Below are 7,197 nucleotides of genomic sequence, written 5' to 3' on the forward strand. Positions count from 1 at the left end.
TCTATCTTTGGTATTCAACCACAGCTCACCCCGTTTGTCTGATAAGCTGTTCGCTTTCATCCTACTCGGGTTAATTGATGATCGAATAGGGGCAGTTGTAACACCTTAATATTTGCCCTCCTCATTCATGCATTCATTTAGCATTTCATATTGCATTTCATCATGTCAATCAGAATTAGATCCGAAAAAAAAAAAAAAAAAAAAAAAAAAAAAAAAAAAAAAAAAATTTTACAAAAAAATAAAATAAAAAATAATAATAATAATAATAATAATAATAAATTTTAATTAATTAATTAAATAAATAAAATATAATAAAATTTTTTGGACTTGGACCTTTCTCAAAAGCCCACTAAGCTACCAATATTAGCCTATAAATACTAGAGTTTCATTGAAACAAAAGCCACACACACAGAAGAGGAGAAGAGGGAAGAGAAGCAAAATACTCTGAGGTTTCCTTGGAACAAAACCCTAGAGGAAAAAGAAAGTGAGAGAAGAGTCAACAGAGTTCAGAGCAACCTCCGGACACTGAAGGGAACTCATTGGCAAAGAACCAGTTCTACCTCATATAAACCCTGAGATTGTTCTGCAAACCCCGGTGCAATCCAATTTCAATCAAGCTCTCCAATCAGGTTTGCCCTATATCCATCATCTCTATGCTTTCAATTTGAATTTTCTGAATGTATGAGGTATTATGGGTGAATTTGATACCCTTTTGATGCATATGTTTAACAAGAGGTTTAGGCCTCCTACCCTTGGTTTTTTTTTTGTGAATTGAAAGGGCATGATTCATGTGGTTACATTTTGATTTGGGGGCAACTCTTGGTTACCCTATCTTGTTTCACTAACCCTTTTGTTGAGTTTTTGTGAGGGCTCACATGACTTTTGCAGGGATAACTTGCATGGTTTCCCACTTTATTTGTGGGATAACCCCTGGAGGTTCATTCCGATTACCTATACTGACTCACTTTTCTTTGATGGCATTAGCTTGGAAGGATCTCAGGGTTTCCCATTTCTCTAATTGTTGTTACTTCGGATCTTTATCCGCGTGGTACTTTTACATTTTTCCCGCATTTTACTGCTTTCCTAGCTGGAAGACCTCGATAGGAGGCAATGTTTTGTGTTTACCTCAAGATACATGTTTTGTGTTTTGTGTTCGTATCCCTGCAGGTAGCGCGGTTCCTTCATCAAGGACTGCCTTTTTGCCCTCGAGCATCCCAAACCCTAAAACCCAAAGCAACACGTTAACTCCTTCTACTACACGCGAGTAAGTCTCCAAAGGTCGAGCATCCGGTAGATTGCATAGTAACGTCGTTCATCCAAAACCCACTCCATAACCCCGTAGTTAGCCGAACTACGTTTTGCTCTGATTCTCAGGCCAGATGAGATACGTAGGCATAAGACGCGATGTCTTAGCGAGCACACATCCCCCAACCCATAGGTCAGCCGAGCTATGAAGACTCTGATTCTCATATTCAGATGAGATACGTATGCAGTGGATGCGACATCCGCGCGAGTCATTTTCATTTAACCTTTTTTTTTTTGGCAAACAGCACAAGATAAACCCACACCCTTTAGACGAAAACTACAAAAGTGGATCCCGTAGAGTACTACGGATGCGTAGGGGTGCTAATACCTTCCCTTCGCATAACCGACTCCCGAACCCAAGATTTGGATGCGAGACCCCGTCTTGTCCTTTCCTTTTTCAGGTTTACTTCGAGCGTTTCCTTTCCCTCCTTTGGGATGAATAACGCACGGTGGCGACTCTTCTGTCTTTTTCTTTCGCCGGTTGTGTTTTTTTTCGCATTCCATTTTTCAGGTTGCGACAAAGGGTACCCATAAACAGATCCGACATCTCCCTATCTACCAATGAAGGTTGAACTCTGGCCGCCAACTCCCTCCATCTCTGTGCATATTCTTTAAACCCTTCACTAGGCTTCTGAGACATACCTTGCAATTGGGTACGACTAGGAGCCATGTCAGCATTAAATTGATATTGTTTAAAGAATGCATCTCCAAGATCCTGCCAGCTCTTAATATCCGAAGATCTCAATTTGGTGTACCATTCCAGAGACCCACCAGACAAGCTGTCCTGGAAGAAGTACATCCCAAGCTTCTGGTCCATTGTATAAGCAGAAATCTTTCGGACGAAAGCCTGGAGATGAGTTTCCGAGCAAGAACTCCCATTGTATTTATCAAACGCAAGCGCTTTAAACTTCTGTGGGATCACAATCCCCTCAACTAGCCCCATGTTTGACATATTGACAACCCCCGGAGTAGTATAACTTTCCAGAGCCCTGATCTTCTCTGCCAGCACCTGAATTTCTTTGTTTGGTGGTTGGACACCGTATTGACCAAACTGTTCATTCAACACGGAGAACTGATCTTCCTCTCTATCCTCCTCAGCCCCAAAGAAAGGAGGAAACATACTATCCTTCAGATTGTTGCCCATCGGACCTGGTCCACCGCCTGTAGCAACACCAAAACCACCACCATTATTGATCACCACCCCAGCAGTAGTCTTCTTTCTGAGATCTCCTCCATCCCTAGAACCACCCAGACCATTCTTGGACAAACCCTCCGGATTATTACCGCTGTTGGCAGCCGAAGCCCGCTCGAGCTTTTCCACCTTATCAGCAAGTGCTTTCAGCCCCAAGGCAAACCCTTGCATGACATTTATCAGCTCACCCATTTTCTCCTTCAACTCGAGAATATCTGCGTTGGATAGATCCATCAACTTGGATTTGTTGCGCCTGGTAGGGTATCTGTGTGGACGTGCTACGTGCAAGGGAATGATTCTACGTGCGCGAGCAATGATTCCTGAAACAATCAAACACGTTAGAAACCGACACCTGCAAAATAGAAGACAAGTTATTATGATTCATGCATGAATGCAATGTCTATCCATATGAGGAACACTCTGTCTTTCGATCCTGGTTTCATCGAGACAGATAAAAATCCGACAGCAACATTCTGACATCAGTCATTTGGTTTCACCATACAAATCAGAGAGTTATGATTCAGCAAAGATATCACCCAACCATGTGTGTGATATGTGAGTGTGCAGAAACAACAAATAAAGCTTGAAGATCAATCCCTGAATGATAATAACCACTGTATATCAAAAGTGCACTACACGTGCAAGAGTCATACATCAGGCTGATACAAATCAAATTACAATTCTCCAGAATCAGAAAGAAAATACAAGCAAGTGAATTCCGTCAACAGGCCTGACGATAATCCACACATAACAACAAAAGTCTACACCGAAGAAGGTCCCACAGACGGCTCTGCATCATCAACCATCTTGGTAAACTTCACGGCGAACTTGAGCTCAGTGTTCTCCTGCTGCAGTCTTCCTATCTCCTTCTGGTGAATCTTCATCTGTCGGAAATAATGGTCCCTCTCAGCAAGATAATGATCTCTCTCAGCCCTAATCTTCGCTTTCTCCGCTTCCCATTCTGTGGCAAGAACTTTGGCTCTAGCTTCCCTCTGTGTCTTCACAAGGATCTGTCTCCTCTTCTCATCCTCAATGACCTTCAAAGCTCTAGCCAACTTCTCCTTGGTGATGTCGTGCTCCTTCGTGGATGACTCCAAAGCTTGGTTGATCTTGCGGTAAAAGGTGGTGTCTATCTCAAAGCGCTTCACTTCTAGAGCATGTCTCTTATCCTGGTCTTCTATTTTCCCTTTGATTTCCTGATTAGCCATTTGAATCCTAGCAACACTCATCTCCAACTCAGTCTTCTCTGCTTGCAGCTGATCCCTCTCCCTCTTCATCTCAAGGAATTCTTCCATACTGACCGAAGAACGTGGCCCCTCAATCAATGAACACCAAGGATCACCCCCAGGAAATGGTAGATGCGTGAGCTCAATCCTCCTTCTGAGCCAATCATCAAATGGAGGAAAAGACCTGCTATTAACCTTACCAAAAGGAACCTTGCCCTTCCTCTGAATGTCACGCCATTCACCAAGCACTTGCCTCAACAATGGCTGATTACCCTCAATCGGGAAGTAGAAAGACTCTTGATCTCTCGCCCGAGGGGAGGACCCTCTATAACAAATCCCATTTGTCTCCTAAGTAGCACCGGGTTGTAATTAATGCAACCTTGAACTCTTATAAGTGGCACATTGGGAAGACTCCCACAACTGCAAATGAAATCTCGTCTAACCACACCATTGTGAGTCCAAGCTATGTCCTTGGCTCGCAAACCCATCAGCCTGATTGACCATTTGACAGTAGAATCAAGAAAGACAAAGGCACCTCTGGAAGGCAAATAACCCATGAACCATTTGTACAACAGTTGAGCACAACATCTGATCAATCCCCCACGCCGCTTCTCGTTCCGATTATGGACCGAGTAATAAACTTCCCCGATGATAACACGAAATTATATCATATTTTAGGACTTAATTCCATTAAATTCTATGACTATTTATTTCGGTTTACTGCATTTTATGAGATATTACATGGTATTTTCTTCCTAATTGTCGCAGGTAGTCTATTTTGAAGAACAAGTGAAAATGGAAGAAAAGGAGGTGCAAAAAGGAGAGAAAAGGGACCAAATGCCAAAGCCCAGCCCAAAGCGCACAAGTCACCAACGTTGTGCCTGTGACGGACGTCACAGGGTGCGTGACGAGCGTCACGCAAAACAGCCTTGTGACGGACGTCACACATAGTGTGACGAGCGTCACACAATTCCACTACCTTTTTGGCGCAAGTAACGCCCTCAGAAAGACTTGAAGAAGAACGTTGAGAAGTTGGTCTCCTATATCCACGCCGTGCCTGTAGCCACGTTGAAGAATGGGAGAAACGGAAAGCAGTTACCAACACTATTATAAATAGCCATCTCAAAAACCTAAAGGTCTCTCCGGTTTTTCCACGCTCATATTGCCGAAGCTCTGCCAAATTTTCTTTTCACGCTTTTGCTTATTTTTTCCTTTCCAGCAACTTAACATTGTTTATTTTATTTATTTCTTTTGCAAGTTCGGCATTCTTTTTCCCTTGCAAATTTATCTTTCCCTTTTTAGCATTTAGATATTTTTCGCATAATAGTTTCTACACCGGAAACTATTGTGCAACTTTTTATCGGATCTAACCTTACGTTAGATTCTAGTTCTATTTCCTTGGTTTAATTTATTATTTAATTGAAGAATCGAAGAACAAATCCTACCGGCTTGTGGTAGAGTGTTCAAGACTATTGTATTGCGCATTCAGGTTCTTTAATCATTATTTAATATTTTGTTTTATTATTTATCTATATTATCTACCTGGAATGAGTCTGTTTATGCATGATATGTATTCTTGTTTATTTAGCATGTCTGGCTAATTCGCCTAGGTATCGGTATGTAAAGTAAGCAGAATAAGGGATCAAGACTGAGTCGGTCTATCTAAACTTAAAATTAAAATCAATCTTTTTTACGGTCTCAACTTACAGGTTTAATAACAAGATTTTTTACAGAAGTAAAAGACATAAAGAAGTTAAAATCAATAGAGCGAGAGTTTGAGATTTTAACTGGACAGTGTAAGTTAGGCATTAATTCTAGATCAGGGCGAGAGCAAGTTTTAGAGTTAATTAAATTCTGACCTTTTCCAAAAAGTATTTTTAAAGATTGAATGTGAGGACGAGAGTTAAGCATTTGGATTTGATTATATAACCTAAGTCAACAGAGCGAGAGTTTGAGATAAGGGTGTTTAAAACGGTCAGTGTTTTCTTAAAAAGAGTTTCTGCAACTTTATTGTTTTCAAAATATGGTTTTTGACTTAATTATAAGTGACAGCTACATTAATATAAAATCATGGTTTATTCAACAGAGCGAGAGTTTGAGATAAAACCTTTAACCAATAAAGTTAACTGAAACGATTCATTTTAAAACCAAGAAACCGACAAAGACTTGATTCCCTAGTTTTGACGAACTACACACCGATATCCGTTTTATTAATATTTAATCTAGATCTTAGTTTAGCTCTTAGTTTTTCCCCAAACAATCAAACATTTTCACCTTAGATTTACGTAGTAACCTTAGATAACGGTATATCGATTCATAAGTCCCTGTGGGATCGATATCTTTTAAAACTACGCGATAGAACTGTGCACTTGCAGTTTGTATCCCATTCTCGACGCACACAGTCGAGCGATCAAGTTTTTGGCGCCGTTGCCGGGGATTTTTATTCAATCGATATCGTAACTCTTCCGTTACGCTGTAGAGACTAAGGTTTCTTTTCCTTCTATTTTCTTTCTTTCGTTGATTTGTATGCCACGCACTCGCTCACAAGGCGAACCGCTCTATTTACGAATCAACGATATCGAACTATATCTCCGAGTCTTACGACGAATTCGGGAATATCGTGCTGCGAACAATCTCCCTCCTGTAGACCTTCCTGATTTCAAAAACATTTTTCCTTCGATACCCAAGATGGCAGAACCAGCTCGTGCTCTTAGAGATTACGCCGCTCCATCACAAGATGAACCGCATTCAAGTATTGCTCCGTCCGCAATCGAAGCAAACAACTTCGAACTCAAACCTTCGCTGTTGCAGGCTGTGCAACAGAACCAATTCTCTGGAAATCTTACCGAAGATCCAAACCTTCATTTATCCGTATTTGTCCAATACGCTGATACTGTTAAAGCTAATGGTGTCACTTCAGAGGCAATTCGACTTCGTCTTTTTCCTTTCTCATTAAGAGATAGCGCTAGAAGATGGCTTCAATCACTTCCTTCCAACTCAGTCACCACATGGAACGAGTTGAAGAAAGTTTTTCTTGCCCGATATTTTCCGCCAAGCAAAACAGCTATGTTAAGAGCCCAGATAAACGGATTTAAACAGAAAGACAACGAGTCTCTTTTCGAAGCATGGGAAAGATACAAGGACATGATGAGACTTTGCCCACACCATGGTTTGGAAGACTGGTTAGTAATTCACACATTTTATAATGGTCTCTTATACAACACAAGGTTAACAATAGACGCCGCTGCAGGTGGTGCACTAATGAACAAACCTTATGCTGATGCTTACCAGCTTATCGAGAGCATGGCCCAAAATCACTATCAGTGGGGAACCGAACGAACAACGGTGGAAAAACCTCAACCGAAAACTGGCATGTACGAGATAAGTAACCTTGATCACGTTAATGCAAAAGTGGATGCTTTGGTCCAGAAAATTGAAAGTTTAAACGTATCACCTCCAGCCGCCGTGGTTGCT

General features: G+C 41.3%; 1 pseudogene; it reads right to left on the reverse strand.

The window, feature by feature from the left end:
- Positions 1 to 6,796: 6,796 nt before the first annotated feature.
- On the reverse strand, positions 6,797 to 6,896 carry LOC127108899 (uncharacterized; annotated as a pseudogene).
- Positions 6,897 to 7,197: the final 301 nt, after the last annotated feature.

Source organism: Lathyrus oleraceus, chromosome 7 (assembly GCF_024323335.1).
Source record: "Lathyrus oleraceus cultivar Zhongwan6 chromosome 7, CAAS_Psat_ZW6_1.0, whole genome shotgun sequence".
Lineage (NCBI taxonomy): Eukaryota > Viridiplantae > Streptophyta > Magnoliopsida > Fabales > Fabaceae > Lathyrus > Lathyrus oleraceus.